At 43.1% G+C, this 18429-nt stretch overlaps 1 long non-coding RNA gene across 1 annotated transcript; it reads left to right on the top strand.

Annotated features, from left to right (window-relative positions):
• Positions 1-241: 241 nt before the first annotated feature.
• On the top strand, positions 242-821 carry LOC148789658 (uncharacterized). Its single transcript, XR_016079827.1, has 2 exons — positions 242-487; positions 594-821. It is a non-coding gene; the product is annotated as an uncharacterized LOC148789658 (long non-coding RNA).
• Positions 822-18429: the final 17608 nt, after the last annotated feature.

Raw genomic sequence — 18429 nt, 5'->3', positions numbered from 1 at the left:
GAACCGATAACCGGACCCCTGACCGATTCAATCGCTGAGTCAATTTTAAAATCCATGAAATGGGGGTTCTCTGCATGGATGACATGACATGGATCCCATTCCCACTAGTGTTTTACCCTTTTTTTTATTTTTGAAAAGTGTGCACTGCACTACTTGTAACGGAAAATCCAAAATCCTAATGAAAAATTAAAGAACACTACCTTGGCTAAAGCATTATATGAGTCTACCCTTTTTTTGAAAGAGAATCTACCCTTGAAATCCTATAATACTGCGAAAGTGTGAATTGCAGCATATAACTTGTTCCATTTTCTGTGTTCTCTCTCTTATTCGATCGTCCTTCAGTTTCAGTACACGGAAGAGATGAAGGTTGCTGTTAGTCTAGTTTTCGTACTGCTTATACTGGCAGTATCGTCTGAAGTTGTTCGTTGTGGTACACCTCGCCTTCCTTTAGCTGTGGACCCTCGTAGAGATCAAACATTTGAAAAACGTACGTAATACATCCAACATGCATCACTTCATTTATGTTTAGTTTCATTACTTTTTTTCCTACTTACCTCTACCGTGGATAGCTCTAACTATAAAAGTTTATGCAGCTCTTAAGAACTGTAAAATATGCTGTATTTTCAATCCTGTGGCGGGAGGACACTGTGATTGTTGTGAGCTTTTGGTTAAGAAGAATGGTAAAGTTTATAGCAATCAACATGAATAAGAGATTGTAGCTACTAGCTACATTTCCTTCTGGTTGTAGTGGACAGAGGCTACCTCCTATTGTGTAGCCCCCAAAATAAAACCATGAATAAAGAGTTTATTGTTTTAGCCAAGATAGGATTCTTTCTCATTAAGATATTGGTTTTTCTGGTGCATGTATGTGCTGAGTGGAAACTCACTTTTCTTTTAAATAATAAAGGTAAATAATTGTGCTGCACAGCTCCATTGATGCTTGAAAAACTAGTAAAGGTTGTACTGCACTATTCACATTTATATATATTTTCACTCTACCAAAGGCCAGGTTAAAAATGATTGCCTGAACAGATCCCGAGTTGAACAATTCAACCATCCTGTTTAATGACGATTCAAAAACATTGGTCAACCAAAGGCAAATTTCATTCATCAACAACCGAATACATCTGACAGTTAATTACATGGGAAATGAAATATCATAAATAGTTTGAGTCTCGGATTCAATATGAACATCATCTTGGGCGGGAGAGACTCGTATTGTCTCAAAGTTGGACGTAATATTTGTAGGACTGTCACCCGGCCGGTCCTATCCTCCTCAATTTCTCAGTCCTATATTTGAACGCTGATATGGTGCAATGAATTCGTCTTTGTGAGGGCAAGTGTGATCCTGGCACCCTGCGAAGCAAATCCAGCCCCAATGTAATTAAGGGAGATGTTCCTCGTATGCGGCTGAGACATACTATGAGATTGCTGTGAGGATAGCTCTATTAGCATCATCATCAACGTTGTTTAGCTTTAAGTTGTTAAACTTAAAAGAGTTATCTTTAACTATTTCATCAAGTTCAGAATTATTGTTCTAGGCCAGTATACAGTATACTTTTTGTCCAAATAAATAAAAATGATTTTCTGTAACTTCCACTCTTAATTTATAATAATTAATTATTTGGATATATCTTGTGGTTTCTATAATTATTTAAATATACTTTCAAAACATTAGTGGACGAAAAAGAAATAAAAGAACAGTTATACCATTAATTGTTCATTCAATTTCCAAAGCCTGCTCTTGATGTACTGTTATAATATTATAACAAGTTATTGGTTAAACAATATTCTGACGGATATGGCTAATGCTGATGTGCCCTGCATATGCAACCTACCATACCTGAACAGAACGGATCCAAGAACGCAAGTCACAGTTTCTTGAAAGCAAAAGACGACCTAGAACGTATAGAATGGAGAATATACATACAAAACCAAAAATAAATAAATAAATCCAGAGAGAGGTCCAGCCTAAAATGTATTCTTCTATGGCTCCTCCAATACTATAACAATAGTTAAAAAACAAGAATTAATTAGGGTTTGTTAATAGAATATTAGTGGCACTGAAATGGGGATTGAAGGAGCCGACCTTCAACCATCAAATCTTGGAATTGCTTCTTCCCATCTTGAAGGTGATTCCTATTTTCCCACTTCAACCAAAATTTCCATAGAATAGGATTGTGCACTACAAGAAAATGGTGCTAGCTACGGACATAAAAACCGTAGTTAGAACATGGGATATAGCTACGGATGATTTCATGTCCGTAGCTATAAACTAAACTTTAGCTACGGACAATTTGTTCGTGGTTGAAAGTTAACGGTCCATAGCTAAAAGAAACCTATAGCCACAGTTTTTAGGTATATATTCGTGGCTACATGTTAGAAAACCAGAAAATAATCTACAGCTACGGTCATTTTGTTGTACAAATTATTTATAACTATAGCCACGGATTCTATTTATCCATGGTTATAACCATCAAGTAATGACTAAAAGCTATTTACTCATGGAAAATTTATATTGCCCAAAAGATATGATATTGAAAAGGTTTTGACCAATCAGAACCCTTGGTGAATTTTGATAAAAATCAATGTTTTAAAAAATGACACGGAATAAGAATTGTTCTAGCCACTTGTTTCCGGGCCGACAGTTCAACCATCCGGTTCAAATGGACAATCCATTCCGATGAAAAAGTTTAAGAAATAATCAAAAATTTAAAAAAGGCCAAAATCATTGAAAATGGTCAGTGGTTTGCTACTTTCCAATTTGACAAAACACTTTCATTGGGTAGAAACTGGGTAGAAGAAGTAATATCAAGATCTCCAAAAGATAATTTACTCTATCAGCAGGAGATGCCGCATATCATATGAGGGCTGAAGTAACTACAGACAGGGTAGGTTGGGTTTGCATTGATCCTAGAAAAAGCCACAGCTTCTTCCAGGCTCCTTATTGACTTCTGACCCTTTTGTATGTTCTAACTCCATCTCCTGTCTTACTTCCTCTCTTCCCCCTCCCTTAGTCCCTAGATCTTCCTCCCCTCCTTTCTCCTCTATTAGATCTTTAATCATTTCTCCTTCTCCCTTCCCCACTGACTCTTCCACATCTCCCAATTCCTTTTGCTCCTATCACCCCAGTCATCTTGTCCTCTTGAATCTTGTATTTTAAATATAGAGTAATTTGTTAGTTATTTGGGCCTTTCTATTTGATGTAGTTAATTTTCATGTCTATTGTTTTGCTTCTATGTGTAGAAAATTGAGGAAACTGTAGAAAAGCGTAAACAAACTAAACTTGTTCTATTGGTGTTACAGAATCGCCTTGATTATCTTGCTTGACGTGATGTAAGTCTTCCTTTCCTTCTTTCTTTCTTAATTTGGTCCATGCATGAATTAATGGAAAACAAGTAAATCATCATAATTCTTACTTTTTCTAAATGCTTTACTAAAAAGTGAAAAATCACCAATGACTTTAATTTGTACTTAAGGAATCAATATTTAGAGATGTATAGATACTTGTTAATGATCACTGTTCACTAGAACCTCATTTTTATTGATGCAAAATAAAAAAAAATAAAAAAAAATTATAGCATTACTGTGTGAAGGACAATATGAAACCCAGGCTCAATATTACTCACAAAGGAAAAAACCTTGATTGGGGTTTGGGAAATTTTTGTTAGCCTGAGAATGAGATGTCTTTTCAATTAAGATGGACATAATTTCGAAATTAGCACAATAGGAATAGTGTGTGATGTCGAAACTGATACTCCACATATATGTCGTTCATCTATCCCAAGGGTTGCCTGGATTGCCCATGTTATCCATTTATTCCCCATGGGAAGAGGATTAGTTTAGTGGGATTATATCTGAACTATGAAGAATGATTATAGAGAATGGGTCCTGTCCAAGTCCAACAACCCGTCTTCAAAAAATTCTCTTATTCCAAATTATTCTGCTTTATTTTAACACCATGCACAGCCAAAGTATGTGCAAACTTGTTAATTTGCAGTTCTTTGAACCCATGTAAAGGATGCATCAGGATCCCTGGTTAGGGTTCCCACTTTTTTTTCCCTTTTCTGAAAAGGTAAAATATGGTATTGCTGTAGAAATTTGTGGACACAGAGTTCTGCTGCTAATTCTACCAAAAAAGGGGTTTGACAGCATGACATAAAGCATCCGATCTTTTGTTGTACCAAATGATTTTTCTCTGACAAAACCAGCCTGCATGAAGAAGAAAGAAGTGGATAAGATTAATTTACTGGTTTTGACAGCATGACATAAACACAGGTTCCCAAGACAATGCTAGTTGTCTAATGGAAAATAAATCCTCCATGGGACAGGTCCAAATCTGTTGAATTGCAGGTTAAATCTTAAATGCTCTCTGTTGCAAACAAATGGGCCTTTTTTGAATCCTTGCCTGTCAATGTGATTGGTCTATCACACTCATTGCACCTTCTGAGATTTGGGTTGTGACATCAGAATTTCATTCTATCCAAACTTGTCTCAATTCTTCCTCTTTAAGAAAAAAAAAAAGAAAAAAGAAAAAGAAACCATATATTCTGATTGATCTTTGATAGCTGATTGAAGCCAAGGGACCACTGCCTAGCTAGCCCCCTCTTGAGGTTCCAACACCAACAATCGATATAGCTTTCCAGTTTCAGATTTTCTCATGGAATGTAGGATTTGATAATTGTTTTCTATATTTCCTGTTTTACAAATCCATCAAGATTATACAATGGTTTTATCAGATTAATGTTTTTCTTAAAAGATCTTATGTAGACTGTAAAAGTGAACTACTCTTAATGCATGCATGATCCGGCAAAACTTCCCGTGGATTCTAGTTAAAAAATTGAGTCACATTAAACAAACACCTTTGAAACTAGCTCAAAGGACAGTTTTTCTCTTTTCAGAATAGATCGCCTAATAGACACAACCTCGGGGCATGAGTTGTTAGTTTCATGGACACTCACTCCGGCTACAATCAGATTAGGATGGACCTAGCCGACCAGGATAAAACAACCTTTGTAACCAAATTGGGCTTATACTGTTATAAAGTAATGCCCTTCGAACTGAAAAATACTGGGACGACCTTCCAGCGACTTGTAAATAAAGTTTTTGAACCTTTGATTGGAAATAAAATAGAATATTATGTTGATGACACCCAATTTTCGTCTTCTTTAATTGATGATTTAAATTGTGTTTTCCAAATTTTAAGAAAGTATAACATGAAGCTCAACCTGAACAAGTGTGTCTTTGGGGTCACGTCGGGCAAGTTCCTCGGCTATATAGTGAACCGGCATGACATCGAGGCCAACCGAGAAAAAATAAAGGTCATACTAGATATGAGACCACCGACCACCCTAGAACATAAAGGAAGTACAAAGACTAACTAGCCGGGTAGCCGCCTTAAATCAGGTTATGTCTAAATCGGTAGGTCAGTGCCTACCCTTCTTTAAGGCAATCGGAAAGAACGGGGACTTTAAATGATCCGAAGAGTGCCAGTTCGCGTTCGACGAGTTGAAAAAATACTTAAGTACGCCACCGGTTTTAACCCAACCTGAACCTGGAGACGAGCTTAGACTATACCTCTCTGCGAATGACGAAGTGGTTAGCTCAGTACTAATCCCGAGAAGTAGATCGGGTCCAAAGGCCCGTCTACTCTATAAGAAAAGCTTTGTAGGCAATTGAGACAAGGTACTCGACATCGAGAAGTTGGCCTACGCCCTAGTGATTGAAGCTCAGAAGCTACGCCCCTACTTCCAAGCCCATACTACCGTCGTCCTCACAATAAACCATTGAGGCACATTCTCCAAAAGTCCGAGGTCTCAAGTAGACTAACGAAGTGGGCCATCGAGTTAAGTGAGTATGACATCCGGTTCAAGCCATGCCCAGCCATTAAAGCTCAAGTCTTGGTGGATTTCATCGCGGAATGTACGTTCAACACGCCAACCCTTAAGGTAGCTAAGCCGACCAGCATGTTGGAGGCGTCAACTAGCACGGCACCGGTTCCAGACAGGGAAAACCTGACCTGGGATGAGGAGCGCTAGATCCTCCATGTTGATGGCTTGTCTAATCAGTGAGGAAGCGATGTTGGACTTATACTGTACGGGCCGAGCAAAGTGAAGCTGGAGTATGCTCTCTGATTCGCATTCAAAGCATCGAATAATGAAGCGGAGTATGAGGTGTTGATAGTCAGGCTGACACTGGCAAAGGAGGTCAGAGCAAAGCATGTTGTGGTGTATAGCGATTCTCAGCTAGTTGTGAACCAGGTGAACGGCAAGTATGAGGCTTGGGAACCTACCATGATGGCCTACTTGGCCAAAGTGAGGGAACTCCTGCCCAGCTTCCACTCTTGGTTCACCCAGCAAGTACTGAAGTTAGAGAACACCGAGGCCGACGCACTTTCGAGATTGGCAAGCACAAGTAACAACACTATGAGGACGGTATATATTGATAACATGCCTCAACCTAGCATCATTAAGGGGGTAGAAGAGGTCACTCCCGTGTTGCAAGCAGAATCAAGTTGGGTTGACCCACTTGTTGATTATCTGTTCCACAAGACCCTACCAGCAAACCATAACGCAACTTGAAGGGTAGAGCGTCAGTCAACCCGGTGCATCCTTATCGACGGGCAGTTGTATAAGAGATCCTTTATGCTCCTGTTATGGGCACACCATCCGGCAGCGCACTGCGGAGCAGTCATAGGCAGCAGCACACACGGTAGGCCGCACAACAGCAGGCACCGCCTGGCAACGCCGCACAGCAACACGCATCGATAGCGCGCAACGCGCACTGCCAGGCAGCAGTGCGCACCGCACGGCGGCACGCACCATGCACCCACCCGGCACCGCACGGCAGCGACACCATGGCGCGCAGCACGCACTGCCAGGCAGCAGCGCACACCGCACGCACTGCACGGAAACACGCACTGCGCACACGCACGGCACCGCACGGCAGCGGCACCATGAGCCGCGCGCACGCACTGCGCGGCAGCAGCACTATGCGCACGCACCGCGCGGCAGCGGCACCATGAGCCGTGCGCACGCACCCGGCAGCAGCAGCAGCACGGGGCCCACACGACAGCTCATAGGGGTGGGCCCACCCTTATCTGGACACGTCAAGCCAACTCGCCGCCAGCCTACCTTATCCTTATCTTATCCCTTATCCCTTATCTTTATCTAATCTTATCTTTATCTTTATCTTAAGTAAGAGTGAGTTACCATTAGGAGTAGGTAATTAGGAGTTTGAGTTTAATTAGGAATTCCCTTCTGTAATCTCCTATTTAAGGAGCTACGAATTGAAATAAAGGCATTCAGTTTTCCAGTCAAGAAAATAGTGAGGAGAGTTTGGGTGGTCTCTTGGACAAATCACCCCAAGGGAGAGTTCGGGTGGTCTCTTAGACAAATCACCCATTCAGTTTCCACAATAGGGTCTACACGCAAGGGAAGGCGCAAGGGGAAGCAGGGCTTTCACACTGTGGACCGGCCCGTGACGGGATCCTACGCACGGGACCATAACAAATTGGTATCAGAGCCAAACGTCACGGACGATATGGAGCAGCTGTCTTCCAAAGTCCACGAACTGGAACACCAACTTGCAGAAACCAGCATGGAGGTTCGTGAAGTCAGGGAAGACGTCCGGGAAATGTGACGCCTGCTGGAAGCATTCCTCTCCAACAAAGAAATGAGTTCGGAGGGAATCGCCAACACCAACAGACGTCGTCCGGACTGGGCAGAGGCATGCAACGAACAACAGATCGCTGCCCCTACAGCCGTAGTTATTTCCAAGGATCAGCGCACGGAGGATGAAACTGTAAAGTCTCCTCCTTTGGCCGGGGACGATGTCACAAACATTATAGTAGAACCCGCAGAATGCGCTCCTTTGACGGAGACAGGTGGGCTTGGCGATGTTGCTGGGGCTTTACCGGAGGCCTTGGCTCGGCGTGGACATAAAGCTATGGTTGCGGCACCACAGTATGGTAACTATACAGAAATCCAAGAAACAGGAGTGTGCAAGAGATGTAAGGTGGAGGGGCAGGATATAGAGGTAATTTTCTTCCAAGCTTATACTGATGACATAGATTTTGTGTTCATGGACAGCCCTATGTTTCGTAATATTGAGGAAAATATATATGGGGAAGGCCGAGAGGATATTTTAAAACGCATGGTCCTCTCCGGTAAGGCCGCCCTTGAGGTCCTCGACTGTAAGCATACCCCGTGCATTCTTATGATCCACAACATAGCATACCGGGGTCGTGGTCCAGTACGTGGTTTCTATTATGTGGGTCTTCCACAAAACTACTTCAAACTATATGACCCAGGAGGTAGGGAACACTTCAATGGCCTTGCGGCTGGCCTGAGTGCAGCAGAGCGGGTAGTCACTGTAAGCCATGGTTACGCCTGGGAGCTAGAAACTAAAGAAGGTGGCGGGGATCTGCATCAAATAGTCCAGCGTTATGCACTGAGAGACGGGGCAGTCCCTGTTGTCCATACTGTTGGTGGACTAAGAAATAGTGTGCAGCTGTTTGATCCATTCGCAGAGTCCCAAGCCATGTATCCTGAACACGAGCTTGAGGACAAGCTCGTAGTCCGGGAGGGGTGTAATGTTATGGGCACACCATCCGGCAGTGCACTGCGGAGCAGTCATAGGCAGCAACACGCATGGCAGGCCTCACAGCAGCAGGCACTGCCTGGCAGCGCCGCACAGCAGCACGCACCGATAGCGCGCAACGCGCACCGCCAGGCAGCAGTGCGCACCCACCCGGCACCACATGACAGCGACACCATGGCGCGCAGCATGCACCGCCAGGCAGCAGCGCACACCACACGCACTGCACGGCAGCACGCACCGCGCACACGCCCGGCAGCAGCACCATGAGTCGCGCGCACGCACTGCGCGGCAGCAGCACTATGTGCACGCACCGCGCGGCAGCGGCACCATGAGCCGCGCGCATGCACCCGGCAGCAGCAGCAGCACGGGGCCCACATGACAGCTCATAGGGGTGGGCCCACCCTTATCTGGACACATTAGGCCAACTCGCCGCCAGCCTACCTTATCCTTATCTTATCCCTTATCCCTTATCTTTATCTTTATCTTAAGTAAGAGTGAGTTACCATTAGGAGTAGGTAATTAGGAGTTTGAGTTCAAATTGAAGTTTGAGTTTAATTAGGAATTCCCTTCTGTAATCTCCTATTTAAGGAGCTATGAATTGAAATAAAGGCATTCAGTTTTCCAGCCAAGAAAATAGTAAGGAGAGTTCGGGTGGTCTCTTGGACAAATCACCCCAAGGGAGAGTTCGGGTGGTCTCTTGGACAAATCACCCATTCAGTTTTTGCAATAGGGTCTGCACGCAAGGGAAGGCGCAAGGGGAAGCAGGGCTTTCGCACCGTGGACTGGCCTGTGACGGGATCCTACGCGCGGGATCCTACGGCCTTCAGAAGCAAACCGGGTGCTACATGAGATCCACGAAGATGTCTATGGAGAACACCTAGGGGCAGGGTGCTCGCCCAAAAAGCATTAAGGCAAGGATACTACTGGCCTACTATGAAAGCGGATGGACTCAAGCTCGTCAAGAAGTGCGATAACTGCCAGAGGCACGCCAACATCCTTCATTAGCCTACCGTTGACCTGAAGTATCTCACCAGCCCGTGGCCTTTTGCTCAGTGGGGGATAGATATCATTGGTCCATTCCCACCAGCAACTGGGCAAAGAAGATTCTTGGCCGTGGCAGTAGATTATTTCACAAAGTGGGTAAAGGTTGAGCCCTTGGTAACGATCACAGCCCGGAACGTGAAGAATTTTTTCTAAAAGAACATAGTGTGCCAATTCAGACTACCTAATGTGTTGATCTCAGATAACGGGATGCAGTTCGAAGACATCAAGTTCCAGAACCGTTGTGCCAAGATGGGGATCCAACAGAACATCACATTAGTGCCACACCCCTAAGCGAATGGAAAAGTCGAGGTGACGAATGGGGCCATTCTCCGTGGACTAAAAGCTCGCTTAGCGTGAGCTATGGGTTTGTGGGTCGACGAGCTATCCATCATCCTATGGGCCTATAAGACTACCATCAAAACCATGACGGGTGAGACACTGTTCAACCTGACATACGGTACAGGGGCTGTCATCCCTGCCAAGATCGAAGTGCCGACCCTGCGGCTAGAGGTGTACGACGAGTTGCGCACAAACCTCGACCTCATCGAAGAGGTACGCGACCTGGCCTACATCCGGACTGTGGCCTACCAACAATGGGTAGCTCAGTACTACAACGCCTGAGTCAAGAGACGCCAATTCCGAGTTGGCAACCTTGTGTTCCGAAAGGTGACAGTACTTGTGCCTGACATAGGTAAGCTTGGACCGAACTAGGAGGGTACATACAGAGTGAGACAGGTATTCGGTGAAGGCACATACGAGCTCGAAACGTTGGATGGGAAGAAGGTGCCCCGTACTTGGAACGTCGACAAATTGAAAAGATATTAGTTGTGAGCTCAGGAGCAAAGGCCACGGTCAAATAATATGATGGAGAATGGACTATGAGTCGCTCCCAAAGCCTAAAGGCCATGGTGCTGAGCCAACAGGGACCTCGGCACCAAACACAAATAAGACCCAGTCGCTTCCTAAGCATAGGCAACACGAGTAGATTTAACTTGTGCCTCATTGGTGCATAGGTAGGTCGGGCATATGCCCTACACTGTCTATCCACCTCAGCTTACATTAACTTCGGGTTATTTCTTTCTGTGCTTAGATCATCAGCTCGGCACCTCGGGATAACCCATACTTAGAAAAATTTTTGCAAATCGAATTATTGTATGCGAAGTGACAAAAAATGATAGAGTATTTCATTACTTTGCAACAAAAAGAAGAAGTCTTGTACAATCAGCAAAAAAAAGGAAAGAAAGAGAAAATAAAGCCTATTGAACCGAGCTCAGAGGCTCCTTGCCCCCACCTTCAACGCTTCCGGGGTCCCCAGTTGGCTCAACCGCCACAACTTTGTCTGTTGTAGCAACCTCGCCGACTGCAGCGTACAAGTCTTTCTCCATTGCTCCCTTGTCGAGCTCTTCGTCACCCTCCTCATCAGAGTCTAGATCTTTGGCAGCCTCCAATACCATCTTAGTGATAATCTCGATAGAGGTGATGATTCCGAAGTTGAGCTCAAGAAACTTGTGCTTGGTCACCCAGCGACAGAGTTTGAAACCTTTCTGGAAGGCATCAATACCAAGCTCCTCCTTCATCTTGTTGTACTTCGGAAAGGCTCGATAAGCCCTGACAGCAGAAACCCCACCTTCCTTAATGCCCTGGGTGAGGATGGCCTCACACTCAGTAGCATCAGTTTTCAACTCCTCGGTCTCCTTCTCTAGTTGCCCGATCCGCTCCTTCTTCACCAACACCTCGGCCTCTAGTTCTCGAATAGAATCAATGGTCTTCAACATCTTGGTCGGGCACTCCGCAAATGTAGCCTCAGCTCACTCAGCCTTTGCCTCGGCAACCCTTGCTCTTGCAGCGTGTTGAACAAGTTGTTGCATAAGAGTGTGGATCATGGAGTTCTTCTGCAGAAAAGAGGAAGATTTCACTATGGAAGACAAAACGATCAGAAATTAGGTATCGAGTTCAGGAGTATACCATCATAGCGTAGCCCGTCGCCCTGGCACCCACTTCAGTATAAGGCAGCTCGGCAAACTTGTTGATCTCTTCGGGAAAAGTCACCTCCTTTCTTTTTATCAGGTTGGTTCTGTCGTTCATGATGCTCTAGACCAACTCGGGGCCCTCTCCGGAGGAATTGGCTCTGGGATAGATGGTTCGAGGCTTGGATGGTGGGACTGGCTCAGGTCAGTAAGGCGATTGACCCTTCTCTTGGTCCTCCTCGACCAAGTTGATGACTGGAAGGTCCTTGAGTTGAGCAGGAGCAGTCGGTTCGGTTGAAGGTGCCTAGGAAGAGTCATCCCGCAATGTCTTTCTCTTCTTCCTCTACCTCATGCCAACAAAGAGGTTAGTCATCGGAACGCTTGACATAATGCCTATAAAAAGCAAGCACTAGATTAGCAGAAGTGGTGTAAAAGGAAAGTGTGTGCATGTACCGAGGTGGTGACCTACCCGGAGGACTCAGCCTGACATTGACAAGCTTGTCCTCGGCCAAGTAATCTTCCGATTTCAGGTCATGTTCAACCAACTTTTGCATCCTCTTCTTCATCTTCCTACTTAGCCGGTTCCTGGGGTCACTAATGGCGGTTCTTCACCGAGTTGAGAAGGGCCACCCCCTTTAGCGATTACAATGAAATACCTATTTTTCCAGGTTGGCACTTTGGAAGGATATTCATGAAGCAACTTGTACCCAAGTCGGTAAGCTATGTAATAACTATATTTGTCCATCTCTTTAGGGCTGACAGGGTTCTTCTTGATCGAGCAAAGTGAGGTGAAGGTATCAATGTCTAAGGGGAGGCCACGGTCATGAAATAAAGGGATGGTGCCAACCACAGTGCGAGCTAAGTTCGGGTAAAGCTGGTCTATCGTGACACCGAAAAAGTTGAGGACTTCAACGATAAAAGGGGTTTAGAGGAAGTCGGAGCCCGATGATCAACTGCTCCTCGAAGACAGCAATCTCGTCATCGTCGTGCTCCCAGGGAAAATTTTCTAAGGTAGGTTGTAACCAAAGTACTCAGGGAATTTATAGTGGGCAACCAGTGCCTCAATCCTCTTCGGCGTTAAGACAGAAGGACCGAAGCAGTCAAGTCCCCAAGAAGGATGAGCACGACAAGAAGAAGAGGCATTTTTACTAGAAGCTTTATGCTTCTGAACTGAGGTGTCAACCTCAGCCTGGACGGACTCCAAGCTGTGAGCTGACGTGGCCATCTCGGTCGAGCCAGACTCTTTGTCTTGGACCGAGGTGCCCACCTCGGTCCCACTGGACTCATTGGTCACCTCGAACAGACTACCAGTACTACTACCAGACATAATGAAAGTCAAGAAGCAAACTCAAGCAAAAGGAAAAGCGACTTACCTAAGGGAGAATGAGGAATGACTTCGAAAACAAAACAAAATCCACCAACTTGGAATCTAGCACACGAGCTCCAAATCGCAAAACCTGAAGCAGGACTAGGCGAATGGGACCCCAAGGCCCTTATTTATAACCACAATAGTCGATCTTGGACGGCTTAGATCAATGTGATCCGATGGCTCTCGTAAAAATCGGTTGCACAACTATCGAGGCTGAAATCGGTTGAGTGCGTGTTTTGACGTCCGTAGAGTTTGTAATTCGTGTAGTGTCTGCGCGTCCCCGATACCTGACATGGTTTAGCGGTCAAGCCAATCGGGTCACTACGGTTTGACCATAGGATTGGACGTTAAACTGGGCAAAAACCGAACCAAATCTGCCCAACCTCGTCATGAACTCCCTACATCAGGTCAGGACCACTAACACAAGGAGTGGGGGCAATTGATGAGAGGTGATTTGGCCAGACCTAGTAGATAGTAGACATGTGGATGCGACCTGATGATTGGATAGTGACTTAGCATTTCCTGCCACCTCAAAAGGCTGGGCCACCTCAGCCAGGATAGAGGTCCGAGTAGCTCGGGATGGCCAAACCTGTCGAGGTGACACGTAGCAGACTTCTAGAAGCATGTCAGCTGTCTCTGAGCTCTTCGAGATCACGCCGCATGACTGTGGGTCTTATCCTCATCTTGCCTGGATCGGACGAACACGATGAGCCTTGTCGGCTAGCACGATATCAACCTCCCATGCGGAACAAATTCCTAATAGCGCAGGCCGAGGATCTCGGAGGTGTTTCGTGAGACCCACAGCAAGTCATCTATATAAAGACGCCTAACCCAGTAATACAAGGTATGCGTGATTTACTGCTTACTAGCACTTTTGCATTCGAGAATTACCAGCTCACACAATCAGATACTAACTTAAGCATTAGAATGACCACATCAGGTGAGCCACCCTAGGTTCTCTGAGCTTTCCTGTCTTGCAATTCGATCGTCCAACTAAGCAACCGACAACCGAACTGCCATCCAATTAAGAGCAACCAGATCATGCTCCATCACCATCCATTATATGGGTTTCCACATTCACCTATAAAAGATAATGTTCATCAAACTATCAAAACCCCCATATTGATTCTTAACGGTCAAGAGTTCAAAGTTGTACTTTTGGCCCAACAACCCTTTTCTTGTGTGTCCATTTCTTGGGAATAATTCTACCAACCCACTACACTGATTTTATGGGAATAATTAATCCTGCGAATTTTTTCCCCTTTTTTTTCGGATCAATATGAATAAAGCCTAGGTTCAACAAAAAAGACAACTAAACTTTTCTATCTATATCTAATCTAATGTCGCCTTAAGTGTTTCCGTCAAATCTTCATGGATATCCAGTTCATACATGGAAGTCACAGTGGCTACAGGTGACCACTTCGCATGGTCTTTTCCTATCCCCTTTCCAGCTAGCGCTCTCAATCTTAACTCTTGCCCCGGCCCTCTGCTTATCAGACACAGGGCAACATTGACAAGGAAGACGAAAGCGTTAGAGATTTTGAAGTTGCAGCTAGTAACGTCAAGAGTCGTAGTGGACTTTGAGGTGGAACTTAACGAAGCAATACTTGCACTAGCCATCACGCTATTGTAGGCGTCACAGTCACGAGAGTAGTGTATCTGTAAATGCACATGGCGTGGGCACTGATGAGAGGCGGTGAGCAATGAACTTGTCACTACTTTTATCATCAAAACATTCAATCAATGCTAATGTGAATTGTCTCGAGACTCGAGAGTACGATTTGGGTATTTTTGTTATACTATTGGGATACACGGGGGTTGCGCAACCCCCATACTCTACTAATAGTTCCCCCCACCCCCGGCCCTCTATAACTACATCCTGTTCATAAATTTGGTATCAATTCACGGGCAAGATTCATCTCCTATACGGTGGGATTAGTAAATTCTGATCCCGATTGATCAGTCAAAAATAAGTCGATTTGACCATTTTTAATAAATTTCCAATGGTTTTTTGGTCAAAAAAGAAAATTACCTAAAACATTTTAATTTAAAAAATAATAAATAATAAATGACAAAAAATTGCTAATCCTTGTTGAGGTTGATGCTTGATGGTTCGACTGCCCTGATCAGCAGGTCATTTACCAAATCAACGGTTTTAGGGTGAAATAGAATTGGTTACCAATTTCCGAATCAATCCATCTGACCATCCAGTCCGGTCTGATTTTCAAAATCATGTTAAAAAATATCAACGATGAAAGTGACGAGAAAATAATAAAAAATAATTACTTAAAAGTTAAAACTCTCCCTACCTTTTACACAGACCTCCGTTCAAGTTTCAACACGTTGAAACTATAAGTTATAAATTTATAAGGCTATTTATTATTTTATCCATCAATTTAATTTATCAAAAACTCATTTAAGCAGAAAACTATATAAGATTGAAAGTTAAAAATCAAATTATATGTAATGAATTCGCTAGTTATTACTTATTAATCAGGATAAAACCACATAAGTAACTAGAACCCCGCATAATCAGTTTGGTTCTATTGGGTAGACGGGACCAATTACATTCGTAAATATTAAAATTTAAAATCTAAGACAAGTAATTGCCTTATCATAAGGGCGGATTAATAAGAAATCTAGGGGTAGATACAGATACCAGCTGCTTGGGAGTTGGGATGGGACTCAATCCAAAGCAAGCCCCACAAGCATCTTACATGCATACTTCGCATGCATTAGAATATCTTCTGTACTTGTTATTGGGAGATGTTTTTTATACACGCTTGAGATGTTCCATGGGAGAATGTAAATTTGTCTATTGAGACCAAGGTCACATGGCTTCCCTTAACACCATTGATTTTGATACTCTAGATCTCCTACCCACGTGACACTATATACAGGCATGCATTGAATCTGGGCCATGAATGAATGACAAGGGATACACATGGCTTCCCTTGACCCTGTTGATGTACCGTGTTGAAGTGGGGAAGTTAAGACCGCAAAGCTTTGTATTCATTGAAGCTCCATTTGGTTTGGTTTCCTAATTAGTGTGATGGTATGGTACCGTACTGATCAACAATGACTACTTAGCTAATTAGGGTTCAAGCAATACAGTGGATTTTCTTCTGAAGCAGATAGATGTTAGAGAATATATAGAAACTCTATTTATGACAGTTTAAGCTTTTAGGTTGAGGTTCTTTGAAATGGTATCAGATCCTATCTGACTAAGTGGTCTAGTATTCTTGTCCAGACTTCAAACCCAATTGTAATTCTAGTAATGGCATAAGGAAGAGTTAGATACTCGTAGAGTATCACTATTTAATTTCAATTTCATCCATCACTATCAGTAGTCAGAACGATTATAGTTGTTACCACTATTTCAGTCGCTAATTGTATAATTGTTTGAATTGTTGATTTCGCTCCAGTCTCTATGAGAGTCAATTGGGGTTTCTTTCACTTCTTTCAATCACAAACAATTAAGACTTCCACTTTCCACACTTTTTTCCCCACTTCTTAATATACAGTAAGAAGTATATATATATATATATATATATATATATATATATGGAGCTCTAATTCCTTTGTGTAGTAGTCCATTCCCAAATGCAAAAAGCTAGTATAATGAAGACAGTAGATGACTTAAGAAAAGTTTGTCATTCTTATATTATTAATTGGGTCGAGGTTTTGCAGTTACATATTTAATTCCAGAGACAACAAACTCTTATTATTGCTGAATGCTGATTGCTATAAACTACACCATTCTTCTTAATCACAGCAATAACAGTATTCTCGCTCCACGAAGCTAAAGCAACATTGCTTACAATCGTCAAAAGCTGCATAGATTAATGCATAAACTTTTACATGAGAACTATATATCCACTGTGGACGTAAATAAATAAGAAAACAATAAGATAAAACTAGTGAAATTAAACATAAACTAAGTGATGTTTGATGTATTACGAATTCCAGATTTTTGGTCTCCATTAGAATCCACAACGACAGGAAGGCGAGGTGAACCACAGAGAACAACTTCAGATGATACTGCCACCAGAAGTACGAGCACTAGATTAACAGCAACCTTCATCTCTTCTGTATATTCTAACTGAAAGATGAAATAAGAAAGACCACAAGAGAAGAAAGAAATAATAAGATGAACAAGTTATATGCTCCAATACACAGTATATATAGGATTTCAATGGGACTTTAATTAATGCTTTAGCCAAGGTAAGATGGGCATTCTCCTTTTCAAGAAAAAGAAAAATAAAAGAAAAGTAATACATAGCTACCAATGCTTGGAGAACTCATGTTTACCGGGCGTCTTCAATCATCAAGCTTTTTCATTCAGAAATTCACCATCTGGACCTATTTTCTTTCAATCTTCAAAAGAAATTATTCTTTTATTGACAAATAATTAGTTTTTTATTGTTGGGATGCACATGTGAGCAAGTGTCTGGAATCAGGACTGAATGAGAATCCTTGGAAAGTTAGAAGAAGTACAAGGGATTTATATACAAAAGTGGTCCGTAACGATACAATAATTTAGGCTTTTGGGTTATAAATGTTATCCATCTCTTGTGTAAAATCTTAGATGCGTGTAAATATACAAAGCCCCGATTTGATCACTCATAATTCGTGACTCCCTCCAAGGCCCAACATTGTTTAGTTCAGTTATTTTCTTTTTAAACTAGTTGAATAATCTGCGAACACAGTGATAAATGCAGTATTTTGATGCTCAGTACTGGTCCGTATTTGTCATTATTTTGATCGATGGAGTGTAGTTAAATATAAGTAACTGATGTAAAACTCCATTTGTGTTGAGTTTTACATCGACAATCAATATAAGTACAACTTTGCTAAAACCAATATAAATATGTACATCGATAATCATACTTCCCATTTTACGACGATACATAACTTTAAATGGATCGATGTACTTCTAGAGTTCGCATCTCTTCCCCACCATCTATTGCCTCAAAATCACCTACACAACGTGCAATTGTCACATGTCCAGTCGTATGTGGTGGGGCGTTCCGTGTGCGGGCTAATGGGAGAATCGTTAATTCATCCCGTTAACTTCAAAACGATCCCAAAAAAGCAAAAATTGAGTCCCATTTTCCCGCTCCCTCAACCTCAAGTCTCTGACTCCGTTTTAGCTTGAACTTGGATTCAACACCATCTTCAGCACCAGCGATCGCCCGAATCCAACACCATCTTCAAAGTTCAATTCAACCCTCGCCTCTGGTTTGCTTCTGGTCCTGTCCATCTAAAAACCAGTATATAGAGGAGCTGTCGAGAAAAGAATCAAAAGAGGAGAGAAGACTGATCGGTAATGAAGAAGCTCTACAAAAAAGGCGAAGTTCACCCATCGCCTCCGATTGTCTCTGACCACCTCGCTTTCCTTCCTGCGACGATTCTGACGCTCATCGGGGAGAGGACATTGGTGGAGAT

Source organism: Nelumbo nucifera, chromosome 8 (assembly GCF_055504915.1).
Source record: "Nelumbo nucifera cultivar China Antique chromosome 8, China Antique-T2T, whole genome shotgun sequence".
Lineage (NCBI taxonomy): Eukaryota > Viridiplantae > Streptophyta > Magnoliopsida > Proteales > Nelumbonaceae > Nelumbo > Nelumbo nucifera.
This window is presented reverse-complemented; position numbering and strand designations above follow the sequence as displayed.